Raw genomic sequence first — 16,938 nt, 5'->3', positions numbered from 1 at the left:
AACGTTTCAATTATCCGCGATTGTAATTTCGACGACGCAAAAATCGTCTTCGTTCCCGATGATTTCGTCGTGAAAAGGGCGACACGTACGTCTCTCGGAAGTTGCAAGCGGTGAGAGATGTCGAAAAGGGTAGCTAATTCAAAATCGCGCTTGTGCGCCCACTTTATCCGATAGCACTCTCTTCTTCTGCTCGTCTATCTCTTTCTTCTCCCCCCTCTCTCTCTCTCTTTTTCTTTCTTTCTCTCGTCTCTCCCGACACACCGCAGCGCAGGTCGACTCCATTTGACTTTTCGCTCCACTCGATTCCACCGCATTGCACACGCCCTTCTCGACGTGCACACTCGAGAGAACACTCTCCGTCCCCCCCAATCTCTCTTTTTGTCGCCCTTTTTACAGAAAGGGGAGAGAAGCGACCCGTGTTTATATCCTTCACTCGCACGTTCTCGCCGTTCTCTCATTGCCTCTGCCTCTTTCTCTCCTTTTAGCTCTCTCTGCTCTCGATTTACAGAGCGACCGGCGGTTTTCGGTTTATTTCCCGCTTATCCACTCGACATTTGATTTATTCCGTCTATCGCGCACCGCGCTGCGGGTGGTGCGCTTCGATTATCACACCACCGATTGTGGAAAGAAACGTATCGGCAGCGCAGCCTGATGAGATTATAGCTGGACGCAAATAGGCACAATAAAATGATAGTTATTATTCTAACATTTCCCCCAATACTGTTAAACTTTTTCGACACATGTTGTCTTGGTATTCGAGAGATGTTGCTTTTACCTTACAAAAAAAAGAAGAGTATTATTAAAACGCAGAACAAATATCTTCACACAAAAGGTTCTTGTCAGAGTTAACAGAAGTTCCATTTTATTTTGTATTACATAAAACAGCGATTTGATAAAATCCGACGAAATATACGAGCCAATGATGGGGCGGAAATGACGGGGGCGTCTGCTGGTCGGCGGAACACATTAACACGGTGCCGAGCCGAAAGCGGACGAGCGCGAGCACCGAGACGAAGAAGCAGCATCGACGGTGTGATTGAATTAATCTGTCAATTTGCCAATTACACGGATGAGTTTGTTTGGTGGCCGCGGCACGCGGGCGCGTCTCATCCGTTCATCGATCGCGAGCGGATCGGCGGATTGGTTGGATTCAGGGTTCTCCGCGCGCGTGTGCGCAGCGTGAAGTCGCACGGTGGCGTGCGACGCACGTGCGTGCACACCCGCGCGTGCACCACACCAAGTCCTGCGTGCGTGCGTGCGTGCACACGTACGCGTGCACTCGCGCGCCATACGTAACCGCGTGGCTCGGTGCACAGATTCAACGAGCTCAATTGGCGCAGCCGAACGCAGAAGAGGAGGAAGAGAAGGAGGATCGTATTGATTCTCTGGTTACGCAGACCCGCGACAGAGCTACGACGAGCCTGACTTCTGCCTCGAGCAAGAATCCCCGTCGGCCTCCGCTCGAGACGCTGTATGCGCGCGAAAAATAAAGCCTTCACAATCGCTCCGACTGGATGCCGCGAGAAGAGGCAGGAGCAAACGTCAGGTTCACCGATATTGAATCAGGAGCGCGGTCTGATTTCCCATTCTTTCCGTAAATCACATTCGTCCAGATGAAAATTGTCACCAACGCTAATCTTTTTCCTTAGAAAAAAACACGAATATTCGAACGTTCAATCACCTGTATAATTTATCTCTTATATATTGCAAAAACTTGTATTTAGATTACCGACTTTTGCGAGCGAGCGTGAGATACACCAAAAGATGCCACGGATCATCGCCACCCTATTGTAGGTCATTGCACGCAAGCACGCGGCATTATTGCATTTGCCGCGGCAAAGTTATATCAAGCCAAAGTTAGGTTTGTTCCGAGACGAGTATCGTCGGTCTCGCGCACGTCTGCGTTAGAAAGAGACCGAGCGGATAGACTCCTAGGCGGTGTAATATCACTCGATGCGCGAAGGGGGGAGAAGGAGGAGGAGGAGGAGGCCCGAAGCCGCGGGCTGCGAGAGGGAATAGGGGATGCGCAGTCGAGGGTTTCGTTTCCGAGCCCGGCTTCGAGCCCCGAGGGCACCATTTCCAGCGGAACCGAGAGCGCGCGCGAGCCGCGGGGACGCGGGGATCCCCGGATCCCGCCGCTATTCCAATTGCTTCCCTGTTTGATATGCGCCAATTTCATCCAATATGTCGCGCCCCTTAGACGACTCGATTCACCCGTACTCTCTGTACCGGCGAGCTTGCGGTCGCAACGTCTTTCTCCTTCGCCCGGTCCAAGTATAAAGGGTAAAAATATACGGGACACCCATTCTTGCGTCGATCTGATGAAATCGGTGAAATTAAGCATCAAATTAAAATCAAATTATATAAACTATTACACGTATATTTTTATACATTTTTATATCTCTTTTCCTTAGCTTTATTTTTCTATCTGACAGTTTCCCCGTTTAAAAAATTTTTTATACATGTAAGATTTTTTTTGTTATTTGAATCTTTTTCTTCCCCCTTTACTTCTTTGTTTCTTTTTCTTTCTGATGTGGGCCGTACCCTTACTTACGGTATCTCCGGCCGGCCGTACGCGAGGGAATCCCCGGCGTGCGGGATGATCGCGGGTGGTCACGTGCTGCCGAGTGACCACTCGCTCTCTTCCTCGATGATACTTGTCGCGTCGTCACGTTTGAGGTCCATTTATATTATTTATCGCCCGGCTTTTCCGCGCGGGAAGGATCCGGCGAAAGGCGTCGGCGAGATGTCCGGCGCGTGTTTATACTCGGCGCTCTCTAACGCAAACGGATGGCTACGGGGCGACTGGCTGATCCGATTGCGTACGGTGGACGGTGGCGTTTGAGGTAAATTATTAATTTCACGCTTGACGATTGCGTCTTATGAGATATATCTTTTCACTATTTAGATCTTCCGAATCGTTTTTTATCGTCAAACGTGTCCTCTTAAGTTCTTTCGAGCCAACTTATTAATGCGTAATCATTTTCTATGGTACAAGTACAATACATTTAGAAAAATTAAAATTTTCAATCTGTCGTCATGTATTTTATCCGTGATTATTTTTTCGTCTCTCAACGCGATAAAGCTTTAAGCTCGCTTTCTCAGTTTCAGCCATTAGACCGTTAAAAAGACAGAAATCAGGTAACTGTAAACAAATAAGCATTTGCCGATACATTCGCTAATAGCCCTCATGAATCATGCATCAGATATACCATTGTCGTGCATACATTATTCAACAGAATCGAGCGACTCCGCGCCATATTTCCGTGAGATTCATTTTTACGAATCTGCGGCGCGCGGGAAAGCACGTGGAATTATCGTTCGTTCAACCGCCCGTGCAATCGTCCACTTGCATGCGCGCGCGCACGTGGACGTGTGTATACGCGTACGACTCCTCGTATTTGTATCTTATAAACCGCTACTGCGGATTTGGCGCTTGTCCCGAACGTGCAGTTTCAGTCAATCCCGGACGGCGTGCCGGATAGATGATAAAGTTGCGCCGAGACGAGAACTGACACAATAATGTGCACGAGCGTGTTACACCATTTGAAAGAGGAACGGTCCTGCGTCTCCGCATCGCGGCCAAGTTGCCAAATTCGCGACGCGCTTACAACTTTGCCGCATAGCGCATAAACCTCGTTTCCGAGTAATCTCATATTCCGCGAACTACCCCGAGACTCGCGAGGATCGTTATGCAGTAAACATTTTTCCGCATCTTCCGAGAGCGTACCGGAATTTACGTCGTTATTCTTATCTTTCTCTGAAATTTCTGTAGCTGTTCTTTACAGAGCTACAGAGGCACCGCCGTGTATTTTCGTACGACTGACGCGCGTTGTGGAGTATGAATAATTGCTACATTAAATTTCGAATGTCGAAAGCTTAAAAATCGTCAAAAGATCGTTCATTCTTATTTATTTTAATATTTCTACATTAACGTGTTCGATGCATTTTGTATAAGAAATTCCATGACAATACGTCTAAGGCTACGGTCAACGTGACGCTACAAATGCTTCGAAGCATTCCTCTTCTCTTTTCTTTCAATGAAGAAAGAAAGAGAAGAAGAACGCTCCAAAGCATTTGTAGCGTCACGTTGACCGTAGCCTAAATTTTACGTGAAATTTTAACGTTACTATCATCGAAGCCTTGCGTCGGTGTTTGCTCAAAGTTGACGATGACTATTGCCGAAGCATACGAAAATACTACGTTAAATCCTTCGCAAAATCACGGGCACTACGGCGACGACACGCCGAACGATCATAGCCACCCCCGGAGGCGCGGAATGGATCCGGTCGAGAGGAACGGCGCGCGCGGGGGTTAGATAGGGTAAAGAGGAAGCTCGTAAAGAAAGCGCGCGAGGTAACCGGAGAGGGGGATGGAAGCAGTCAGTCAGGTAGAGAAGAAGCCGGGAACGTGCCGGGAATGTATGTGGGATCCCCGTTACTCGACTGGACGGCCGTAGAGAGCCCGGGTTCTTCGCTCCTTCCTGCACCCCCGCCCTCCCCCCGTTCGCCCCTTATACACCATCGCGGACTGTGTGCAACTCGCCCGGGCTCGCTTCTCCTGTATTATTGCCCGACCGTAAATTTCGCCCGGAAAGCGATTTAGCGAGGAAGCGGTAAGGATAAATCTTGAAAAAGTCGAAAAGCGTAAAACAGGAGCCGCCACCGCCGCCGCCGCCGTCGCCCGCAGCCGCCGGAGGCTGAGGGGCAACGGGGAGAAACGAGAGGAAGGCAAAGGGGGGCGAAAAGAGGAGTCTCGCGCTCCTTACCCCGATATATATACCGGGTAAACCCTCGCGATCCTTGCTCTCTTCTCACCTACCTGTCCCTCACCGCCACTGCAACCGCCCTATGCCCGTATACTCCCCCGCGGTTCCCTCTCTTTACCCCCCTCTCCCCCCTCGTACGTTCGGCGCCGCCGTGCCCCCGCATCTCCTTTCTCTCGGTCGTTTTCTGCCCCCGTGCACCTCAGGAAAAGGATGAAAAGGAGGCGTGTCCGCGCGCGCGAAAAGCGCGTGTGTGCATTTCTCGTCCGTAAGCGCTCCTCCGCATTACATTACGCTCCTTCTCGCTGTCTCTCTTTTTTTTTCTTTTTCTCTAGTCTCTGTCGCGCCTCCTCGCCCCCAAAGAAAATTCCCTTTAATCATAAGAATGCGCGTTATTTATTTACATCACGTTTAATACGTGGCCCGTCGACGCGAGAATTTCGATTCGCGGGCCATGGTTTCCTCCGTTATTGCCACCTTTATATCTCGAACGTCGTCCTCGCGATTAAATAAAAAAAACAGCGTCCCAGCATGATCCCAGACTCTGGGATCACCCTTCTTCTGCGGATCCTCCGCCACGAACGAAAAAGTTACAGATATTTCTGCATGAATCCGTTCTTATTGTCACATTTGTATGAAAATAAAATTATATAAAGATCTTTATGTCTCGGACAATTTCGGCGCGGAATATCCGGGAAACGCTCGCGCGCGCGGTGCGCCGATCGAAAAACAGCGGTCGGTGGGAAGCAGCGACGGATTGCGGGAGTCACACCGGCGGCGGAATGCCGTTGGCGGTAAGTGAAAATTGCGGGCACTTTGATCCTCGCGAAACGGAGAGTCCTCTCTCTTTCGCCGTATTTTTTCTCTCCCTGTCCCTCTCTTTTTTTTTCATCTTTTTTCCTTCCTTTTTTTTTCGTCCCCACGCGCAGCTTAATGCGATTTGCAAATTCGCGGCTCGGCCATCGCGGCATCGTCGGCCCGGCGCGGCGCGGCGCGGCCGGCCGGCCGAATGAATAAATGATACGCGCCGATTCGGCCTATTGCGGCATTATCCGTCGTCGAATTCGCTCCTGACGCGGCCAATTATTCATGTTCGCGTGGCGCCACTGCGATTAAAGGTCAATTTCGATCCCGACGTTCATGAGAGAGCGCGCGCGCGCGCGCTGCAGAAGATTCCTCTCGCACAAACATTCCTTCCATTAAATCTGCCGGATTCGCGAACGGCGACGGTGGCGGCGGCTCGCGACGACGGCCGCCATGATTCACGGCCGTAATTAGATCTTTCTTCCTTTCCGCTCGCCTTTCGTATACTATGTCGACAATCGGTTGGTTTATACGCGCGTTAGATTGCGGTTAATCGAATTCGATCGCGATCAATATCTTAGGGGAAATATTCGCGGGCGAATCTGATTGCGGTATAAATAACGTGCTTTATGTATTGCTTTATTATGTATTGTTAAATCGATTGCATATACCAGCAGATATCAATAAATATACTGTTCATTATTCATTGAAGGCTATATTAGAATTGAGGAAAAATTTAATATGATAATTTTCTGGGTGAGACGAAGAGTAGAAAGAAAAGAGAGAAGTATCTTAATTGTGAAAGGATCGTTAAGTAGGGGAATGAAGATTTATATATTTAATATTGTATAAATAATAATTACTCTTTTATTTAATGATAATTGATAAATTTATTACTTTATTGTCACAGCTAACATTTAAATAATTTAAGAAAACAAACAATGCGCGTAAAACTATTTACTTTTAAATACATAAAAATATGTATGTACAATTTTCCAAATTTATTTACGAGATTTTTCTGAAATAATTGATTGAAAAAATATATGATACGAAAGATAAAAAATAAACAGAAAATATAGACAATTTTTACGATCGATTAACACTACATTAATATATTAACTATTAACAAATTCTTAATTCGATAAAAAATAAAAGTCTGCATCGAGATGCGCGTAACGTATATCGAAACGAGAAAACCGATGGAATATTTTTTCGCCAAGAAGGTGAAGTTTCTATATTCTCAAGACGGGCAGAATCGTTTTCTTCGCCCCGCAAGAGAGATCGGCCGCTAAAATAAAGGCGAGCGATCACGCTGAATTGACATTGATATCGAAAGGTGAATCACGCATGTAGAGAATGCACGATCCAGCGGGCGGCGCGGCGGCCTCGCGAGCGTCCTCATCCTCCGTTTATCGCCAGGCATACATATGCGCGTCTAGAGGAAGTCACCGCACGGCGTAGAATAAACGGTCAGTGACGCGCGGTAATGGCCGACATCCTAATCCTGGCCCCCTACAGCTTAATGCCATACACTCCGCAATGATAATGCCGCGTGTGCTTTTTGTCATTACCAGTACGAGCCGTGCTATCCCGTAATGAGCGCCGCCGACCGTCCGGGCTCCTTGGGTAGCGCGCTAGAAATTACGAAAAGGGTCCTCTCTCTCTCTCTCGCGCACGCGCGCTTCTCACGATCTTAAAATTATATTTCACGCTTTACATAACTCGGAATAGAATTCCGTTTTCTAATCCAACGTCTCTTCTCCTCTCCGGGTGAAAGACCGCGTCGAGAAAATATTTTCGCGGAATTAGACACGCAAGGTGTTTCCCAGAACCAACCTGCTCTTTACATTTCTTTAATTACAGCCGGAGGTAAAGTTTCCTTTTCGTACGTATCTTTTTCTAAGAGCTTAGCGCGCCTTCTCGATCTTAAATCTAGTGCATCGTGGAAATAAAGTTTCAGATAAAACTTTTATTTTAAAATTAGAATCTGTGGAAATCTCTCGTTGGAGAATCGAAAATGAAAATTTTATCACGGGGTTTATAAAAAACCGTGAAAACTGGAGGAAAGACACCGCGTGGATGGTCATTGATCGGTCGCTCGAAGACTCCGCGTCAGGAAAAAAAAATGTGCGGGTAGCGAGCGAGCGGTTATAACACGCATTTTGTCATCGTAAGAAGTGACGTCACGGGTCCTGACCCCCCTCACTCTCCCTTCCCCCGTTGCCGTATTCGAGAGCGAGAAGACGGCAGAAGAAAGAAGGAGAGGGAGATCAGGGAGGACGAGGAAAGCGTACCCGCAGCTGCCGCCCCGTGGCTTCCAACACAATAATATCTAATTAATTTATTAATGAGGTTAACTTGGCAGGATTGGACTGGCAGACAGCGCAAGCCGGCGAGCGCTCTTGGAGCAGTTTAGCGTTAACGTCTTCTCCTCTGCCTCGCTCCACGTCGGCGGAATGAATTAAGCTTAATCGGAGCGAAAGTGTCGGGCGCGTGTGCGAGCGTCCTCGAGCAGGGCCGCACGGCCCTTCACCCTTCTCCCTTCTCACGTTCTAGGCTAACAATTCCGTATCGCGCATTAAGGCCGCTTATCGCGAATAGAAATGTCGGAAGCAGCGTATAGATAACGTTCCGTCTCGTTGATAATGCTCCGCGAGCCCATGCATAATTCGTAATAATAGCATGCACGTCTCATTTTTTTTTTAGATGTAATCACGGGACATTTAGTGCTAAAACGGATCAAGTCCGGATCTCGTAAGATCAGCTTTAAATATGAAAGCGCGTATACCTAAAATATACTTCGTAGATTACGGACCAGATTCATTCTAACATCGGATGCGTCGTCTATCTTTTTCCCCCTATCCACTCTTTTTCTTTTTATTTTTTTATTAATTCAGAAATGATATCATAAACGCGCGGTTCAACGGAGCAGGGCACGGACCAGGAATCGTTCCACGTTAAGTTTCGACCGGGGCTTCTCCAACGGCAGTCCGTAGACAGCTGCCGCGCGGAGTCCCCAGAGGGATTCACGGCGGCGGCTGACGAAAACGAGCTCGGACAGCCGCCCTTACACCCATCATCATCGTCGGCCTCTTTTTCTTCGTCTATCCCACTGCTTCTCTCTCTCTCTCTCTCTCTTTCTCTCTTGCTTCCTCGCTCTCTCCACCTCCGTTCCTCCCTTTGCCTCCCTTACGGTTCGCGAAACCGTTCCCCGCCATTCCCGCTTCCCCGCTCGGCGGCAGTCCCACGCAGTTATTACGTGACCATAAAGAGCAGTCGCTTTTCCGAGGACGATATCGTATTGCGCTTGTCGCGTCAAATTCCGAGATCGCACTTGATTCCGGAAGTAACGCCGAGAGGGAGGGAGAGAGAAAATCCGGGACATGTCGGATAATGGGGCTGAAAGTCGCCGATAAAACGAAGAAGGAGCGAACGCTCGGTTGGGTAACGACGAACGTAAGTTGATATTTCATTTATTTAGGCGGATTTAAAGAGTTACAAAAGCATATGTGATATAACCCAGTTTTTCTTCATTCTGACATTTAGACGTTTATCAAAACAAGAAAGAGAATAAAGTCTTAAGTACAGAACAATTGTACAAGTTTTACGAAAACTGACTCACATTATTTTGCCATTAAGGTCTTTCATTTAATAGTGATTGATCGAAAGAGAAATATATTGTTGGTGATTCGATCTTGATTCAATGAAACTATTATCTCATGTTGGAGAAAGAAATCGACTTCAAATTAGTATTCACGGGATTAAATGCAGCTGATAGCTTGCAGGGTAGGTTGGAGGGTGCGCGTCTAGAATAGACGGTCACCTGAACGTGCCGCAAATTCTAATCCTATTACGGCAAAGTCTAGTTCAAACCTAAAACGGAATTATCGGCTATTCGGGTCTAATGCCGTAATTGCCACATATATCCCTGGATTATAATGTGATCGCTGACAAGTTTCCGCCGTGACAATTTAAGCGCGTAACTCTCAACAGATGCCGTGGGGTCTTACAGTTAACAATGTAGACTACGGAGACGGATTTGTATTGGTACATTGGTAGGCAATTATAGCTGTCGTTTGAGATCGACATCGTCTCTTCTTAACGTTAAAAATAATGCACGACAATACACTGAATGTTGCCAACTTCTATTTGTCGCCACGTTTGTAAAAATGAACTTAAATGGCAAAGTAATCTGTTTAATTTCAGTGTACAATACAATATTTAAGGCATTCTATCGTATATTTTTTAATAACTTCCGACTTCACTTCGAGATATTATATAATTTCTGAAGTTATGAAGAGAAGAACAGAACATCGAGATTATTTTTTCCTCCATTCACAGAATGAGAAACATAGTTATTACTACTATTCTCTTCCTATTTTTTTTATCACGTTTAAGATCGAATATCCCGGTACTTTCCGTTCTTTAGATATCCTAATACATTAATGCATATTATACGCTGATCGCATCGCGAACTATTTATGGAAAATAGAACGGGGAACAAATCGCACCAATTTTCTACTCAAAGCTTTATTACGTCACGTACTAGTTCGCATACGGTACTTAATAGTTAATTTTAAATTAATTCGATGATCGTCGAAAGTTATTTTTAACATAATTTTTTCTGACTCATGTGACAGTCGAATGCTACGCGAGTCCCGCGCGATCGTACACGATATGAAATAATGATAATAATAAATCTTTTTACACAAAGGATTTTTTAAAAGACGATATAAAATGATAACAATAAATTTGTTTACAAAGAACCGTTAAAAAAACGAAATTTATACATAAAAGTAAAAATATATAAAAAAGAATGAATAATATAAGTCTCACAAATGTAATAAAAAATATCAGATTTGCCAGGGAGAAGCAATCTTGAGCGAAGCGAAAAGCACAAAGGAAATCTATCGATATCACATTTGTCTCCATTATTTAACGTGACGACATAAATGTGTTTTATGGCATTCATTACGTTCGTCCACTCTACCCTAGCAGGCCACTTATGTGACAGAATAATTCCGATCGACTTTGAAACAGCGATCGAATTTAAACCTCTGACGCATTAATAATTTCTCAGCGCGATTATCGTTAGGCGTTACATGTAAAATGTAATCGCGCGCGCACCCGTGTTGTTAAGCCAAAATGAACAAGGTGCGCTTAATAACAAAGCCATTTAATTTAACTCAACGATTTATGTGAAATAATTAGTTGTTATCCGGATAAACGTTCTCGTTCTTTTTTCCTAAAACAAGATTTTCCACTTAGAATTTGAATTACATTTTTCAACGCGTCTCCCCGTGTCGTAAAAACACGTTGAACAACATTGCTTATCGCAAAAACTTTGTCAATATGTAAATGCGCGGACGGGATTTAAGTACGTATATTACTTCAAAAGCCGGACGTCCGAAATGCGTTAGTTACAGATAAAACAGTGCTCTTGCTTGTAATCATGCCACTATTATTCAATTGTTTCAATCTCTTCGTTATCTGTCACGCTGACAAAATGAATAATTTAATAAATAGCGCTCGTGTTTCATTTATTTATTTCAAGTATTCCCGAGACCGGTCGAGAGTGATTTAATAGGTATACATGGTAATGAAAGCGTCAGAATACGTACAGCATTTAACAGTGCGCCGACAAGCTATTACTTCGTCGCATAATTATAAATTGCATATATATATATATATATATATATATATATATATATATATATATAGATCGTATATATATTTAGGATTGCAAAACACATCTTTTCGTTAAAAAATCATAGCTATATAAACTCAACAATCGGGCGGAAAAATAATTATAATTAACCATTACTTTCGAAAATGTCGCAATCGGCATCATTTACCGATGAAAAAATTCATGTTACTGACCAATTTAATTATAATTATCGAATAAAAATATATATTATTGCATTAGTAATGATATAAATTAATGCAACAGTTTCTTCGGTCGACTTCGTACTCGTTCAAGCGCACTTTGGGCCAGTTTCATTCACGAACCGATGTTTGTTTTTCGATATCCCCGATGAAAACAAGGGGCTTACCTTGACCAGGGGCGGACTGTGCGCAGGGGGATGATAGTGTCCCGGCGATGGGCTCGCGGGTGGCCCCGCGCCCCCGGGCGAGATGGCACTGCCTCCGGGGGTGAGAATCCTGGACTCGTGGCTGAACAACACCTTCCCGATCTCTTCCGCACCGCCGCGGATCCCCTCTCCCCGCGAATATCAGCCGGTCGACGGACGCTCTGGAGAGTGCCCGTCTGATCTCCGATTGATACGCCGATCCCGCCACTTCCCGCCACACTTTCCCGACCTCGTGTCGTACTGTTTCGACTTTGTCCTTAACTCCGCATGCGTGTGCTTCCGCAAATCTCGTTCGGGGGTTCAACTTGCGGGATCACGTTGGCGATACCTTCCGGGTGTATCGCGGCGTTTAGATCACTGTTCCGCGCTTGTCGTAACCAACAATTTGGAGTAACGAAAAGAAACACTTGACGTGCCCTGTGCAAAGACGAATTAGGCGTATTTCTTTTTATCTAATATTTATTGATAAAATGATCACGAGATCGTCGATCTCGGTGAATTCTCGCGAGTTCCGAACGATGAAGCGAGGCGACCTGTCGCGTACGAATACGTCGGACTTCTGCCAAGAGTATAAACAGCCGAGAGTTTCGCTTCTGTCATGTGTATATTTGACAGTCACACGCGATAGGAACTTAACGAAGATCACGATGTTCTTTCGAGCGACATTGACGGATGGCGAAAAAACTTATCGTCAGTATATGTTAAATCAGGACGAAGCGTATCGTAGGAATCCTGACGAAGGCGCGACGTTGATAGAAACACTTGTAGGGAGAAACCGAAGGAACGTTTTTCTCTCTCTCTCTTCGAGTAACACTTCCGCGTAAGAGGAGAACAAGTGAACGAATTCCTACGTGTGTTTGAGACAAACCGTGACTGGATCTTCACGGAATCCTCTTCGGAGCGACAGCTCAATGGGTATCCACGCGACCAAGGCGGAATCCAGGGTGAAATTCCGATGCATCAGCCGGGTCGAGTAGGAGTCAGCTTCACGTGGTGCTTGATCTCGTCGTTTCTCGTGGATGAGCACGCGGGGAGCACTGCGACAGCGAATGACAGGACGGGGACTTCTTTTCTTTCCCTTTCTCTCTCTCTCCTCTCTTTCTCTCTTTGCCTGCTCCGAATACCGACACGCGAGCCGCAAGGCGACAGGACCTCCAAGCCGATAGTGCGTCGCGTGACGACGACGTGTCGCGGCCGCGGTGGAGTCGCGGACGGTCGCCGTTACGTCGCGGGCCGCGACGGGAAGCGTGCACGGCGAATAGGCGGAACCACGCGTGCGCCGAGCACGCGGCGAGGCGTGGTCTACGCACCGTCGTGTGCACCGCTACCCATCTCTTTCTTCCGCGCGCGCCCTTCGCACCCTCCGCCGTCGTCGCTTCGGCGGCGGCCGGCGCGCCTCTCCCCGACGATCGTCTATTCCGCGAACGGCGGCGCGACGCCCGATGCCCTCCGTGCGCCGCCACGTGGTTTTATTGGCCAAATAACGCGTACGACAAACATCCCTACTTTCATCCCTCTCGCCCTCCCGTCCTCCCCGCTATCCCCGGCCCCGTCCTCCCGCGGAGCAGAATCTCCTGTCAGTCCTGTCACCCGCCGGTGTGTCGTAACAACTCTCCCTCCCTCCCTCTCTCTCCTTCTCTCTCTCTCTCTCTCTCGCTCCTTCTCTCCACCTCGCGCCCTTTCGCGGCTGCACGTAGGCACTTTGCGCGAGAAGAGAGGCGATAGTCGTCATGGTGTAAATCGCGTTTACCCCAGCCTCCTCTTTGCCCCTCACAAGTCCATGGCGATCCTTGGCAGAGCGCGTGTTAGCCGCGCGCGGCTTCTCGTTCTCTACGCGTTCACACGCTCACTCGTCCTTCGCGACCACCGCCGCCCTTGACAATAACATCCACTTTTTTTAACGCGATTTGAAATGCGACTGGGCACGGATTTAGAATCGTGCAGACGATTAGACTCTGGCCTGATCATTATTCTTTATAAGATAAAAGTAATATTGGTGTAATTGTTTCTTTCAATTTCCGTGAGTTTGTATTAAAAGTGAAGGGAAGAAGTAGAGGAGGGATGGATTTTTTGAGATGTTAATAAAATTTTTCTTCCGCGATGTTGCGTTAGAACATCGAGGGGAATTAGAATTATCGATTAATAGCTCACAAATCCTCGTATAGCCACCGTCTGACGGGACTACTATACGATTCACTTTATGCGGGCGACGCACAGGAGTAACGTAATTTCGGTTTACATTGCCCGTACAAAGTATCCTTTCCAGCTTGATCTCCCCCCTTTGCATCGTCTTCCCCTTTTCCACGTCTGCGCCGATTCTGATATCATTCGTTATGTAATATCTTTTTTTCTTGGTAGCCCGTTTCGATTCTTCTCGACTCGAATGACTCGATAATTTACGAAAATTATTAAATCGCCGCCAGGGACCAGTAATTATAATAAATATATTAATCTCGGTATTATCTGCATCTTTATAACCGCCTTCCTTTCGAGTTGAAAAATATATAAAAAATATTTGACCGCGCGTTTCCTTATATTTCTTTTTAATTTATTTCATTTTTATTTCACGCCCTACGTAGCGTAATTTTAAGTACAGTTTTAAAGAGTGATTAATTACTCCAGTTGTCTTAAAAATTACGAGAACGGCTGCTTAAAAATAGATTCAACGCTAATGGAGAATTACGATGAATTTTCCCGTTATGGACGGCGGAGAGCGATCTTTTTTTCAAAAGTATAAAAATAATGAAATAATGAAATAAAACAACGTGTGTACGTGCGTTTATACCGAAACGATCTGTGTAACAGATATCTATTTTGTAACCGATTAAAATTAATCGAGAGCATCCAGAAATATCCCTCTCAAAATATACATAGGTGTATAAATGCTGCAAATGTCGGTGGGGCTTTTGCAACGTTAATGTCAAAATTAATCTTAAATCAAGCCTCCGTCGCGCGTTACGAACGGCGGGCGAGGCGATAATAGACGTTTCCATTATCCAGGGGGGGAAAAATAACGACACCCGCGCGCCGAAGATTTCCTCCAACCCGTTATTAATGCCACGTAACTACCCGCATACCCACTACTACAGCTTCCCGTCCTGCTGGTTCCGCGTTACTCGGCCTCCAGGGATGGCCGAGAGTTGCGACAGGAGGTGAGACTGCGAGCGATGGGAAGAAGAGAAAGAGGGAGAACTCTGAAAAAGCGAGAGAGAGAGAGAGAGAGAGAGCAGAGAGAGAGACAAAGCGACAGGCTGAGTTAGGAGAGTAATCGCGTTACGTGGTGACTGGATTACACCGCGCCACGTTTGCGAATTGCACGCCGCGAACACACGTGCATCCCCCTCCGGTATAAGTAACCACCCCGGGACGTCCAGCCCGTTTGACGTGGAGAAAGGAAGAGGGCAAGAGAATGCCGTAAAAAATAAATCTTTTATCCTAGGATATTTCTTTCTTCTCATTATTCACTGGCAGCTTTCTTTCGCGCGGCTATAAAGCGCGCTGCGAGGACATTTCCGCGCGAAGCGCATTAAGCGAATTCCCGTCGTTTCACGCGGCCGGAACCGCAACGGACGCGGCAAACTTTCGCGGGGGGGAAGGGAATGACGCGTGTCGTAAAAGAGAGAGCGGGGGGAGAGAGAGAGAGAGAGAGAGCATACGCGGGAGAGACGTAAACGCGTTATTCGTTTACGTGAAAAATAGATTTCATTCTCGCGAGTTTACAGAGAGCACCGCTCCTATCGCGTTAAATTTTCACGACGGGCCCTTTGACGAATTTGGAAGTCGACTTTTTTTTCCCTCGTCGCGGTGTCGCGGTGTCGCGCGAGTGAATTTAGGGCCTCGACAAAAATTAATTAACGCTCTGATCGGTTTCTATTCTTATCGGCGGTAGTCATAAGAAGAAATATTTTCCAAATGAAATTTATATGCACGGTTGAAAGCCATCTACGACAGGTTTGTAAAAAGCACTTTTTAAAACGGGCGACTGAATTAACGAATCGAGTTTCGTCATTCGACTTCGTCCATTTTTTCCGCTTCTCTCGCTCAACGTCTCTTGCGGGAACAAAGATGAGTGATTCAAATTAATGAATCGCTCTTTCCCTCCACGTCCTATTTTTCCTACAACCTAATTTAGTATCCTCGTTGCTTCACACCGCGCGAAGGAGAGCACTTGCTCTCCCCACTCCCGTTCCCTTTGCAAGGACTACGGTGTTCCTCGCTCGCGGTTAGACGAGCTGCTGCGCGTCTCGAATTCCGGCGACGTTGGCGAGCGGGCGGTGCGGAGGTTCGTTTAATAAAATAACCTTGTTACCAGTCCCGTGCTAGGGGGTGGTGATGGTAGCCTGGTTGGCGGAAGGACGGAGCGGAGGTAAGGAGGGGACCAAAGAGAGGGCGCGAGAGAGGGATCCGAGACAGAAGAGCAACGCTGCGAAGCCGCCGGTGTGACGGGCACTGACATAACGCGGGGGTGACGGGAGAGAGGGTACTGCGCGCCGTCGACGAGAAACGAGAGGGACGGGGGAGAGACACGGCGGGGGTACTAATACATAAAGTAGCTTAAAGTAGAAAATTGTGGAAGCGTCGTGATGCCTGGTGATTGCGTTACCTCCGAGGCTTTGATTTAAAATGCATCGGGGGGGGGGGGGGAGACTGGCACCGGTGGAGGGAGGAAAGAAGCGAGGAAGAGGAAGGGAAGTGTCCGGGGGGAAAGAGGGGGGGATCGCGCGGGGTTGCTGCGAGAGCGAGGGTGTGGACGGACGGATCTCCTGCCTGGGAGCCATGTTCCTCCTGCGAGGAACGGAAGGGGACACAGTGGAGGGTGGCGAGGACGGGGGAGGGAGGAAGAAAACGAAGAAGAGTAGAAGGTGGCGGCGTCGGCGGCGGTGGCGGCGACGACGATGATGGTGGTGGTGCCCACCGATGCCGTAGAAAGCTTCCACACATCCACGAGGAGGGTGCTCCGGAGGCTGAAGGGGGAGATAGTGGGAAACGACGGGGGCGAAATTCTTTCGCGGACGATCCTGCAACGTGCCGCATCGACTGGCAACTTTGGCCCTCCGATGTCTACTTTGTTGTTGCTCTTTCCATTCTTTCCCGTTGCGATGCCTCGGCCCTTCCCTTCCACTGTCGGAGGCGCAATAATCTCTTATTAGGTCAACCCTCTCAGCTCTCTCGCCCGCGATCTCTTTTTTTTTTCGTCGCGAGAGCGAAGACTCTCCCTTGCGTAAATTTGATCGTTAGCACGCTGCTGAATCTCTGCTCGAAGCACTTTATCATATC

At 47.3% G+C, this 16,938-nt stretch overlaps 1 protein-coding gene across 2 annotated transcripts in view; it reads right to left on the bottom strand.

Moving 5' to 3' along the window:
- Positions 1–12,856, bottom strand: part of Drgx (Dorsal root ganglia homeobox) — a 37,951-nt gene extending 25,095 nt beyond the window's left edge. For both annotated transcript variants that reach the window (XM_071790698.1, XM_071790700.1), the window contains exon 1: positions 11,623–12,856. The gene's annotated coding sequence lies outside the window, so the exon portion shown is untranslated. The remainder of the gene's footprint in view (positions 1–11,622) is intronic.
- Positions 12,857–16,938: the final 4,082 nt, after the last annotated feature.

This window comes from Temnothorax longispinosus, chromosome 10, assembly GCF_030848805.1.
Source record: "Temnothorax longispinosus isolate EJ_2023e chromosome 10, Tlon_JGU_v1, whole genome shotgun sequence".
Classification (NCBI taxonomy): domain Eukaryota; kingdom Metazoa; phylum Arthropoda; class Insecta; order Hymenoptera; family Formicidae; genus Temnothorax; species Temnothorax longispinosus.
This window is presented reverse-complemented; position numbering and strand designations above follow the sequence as displayed.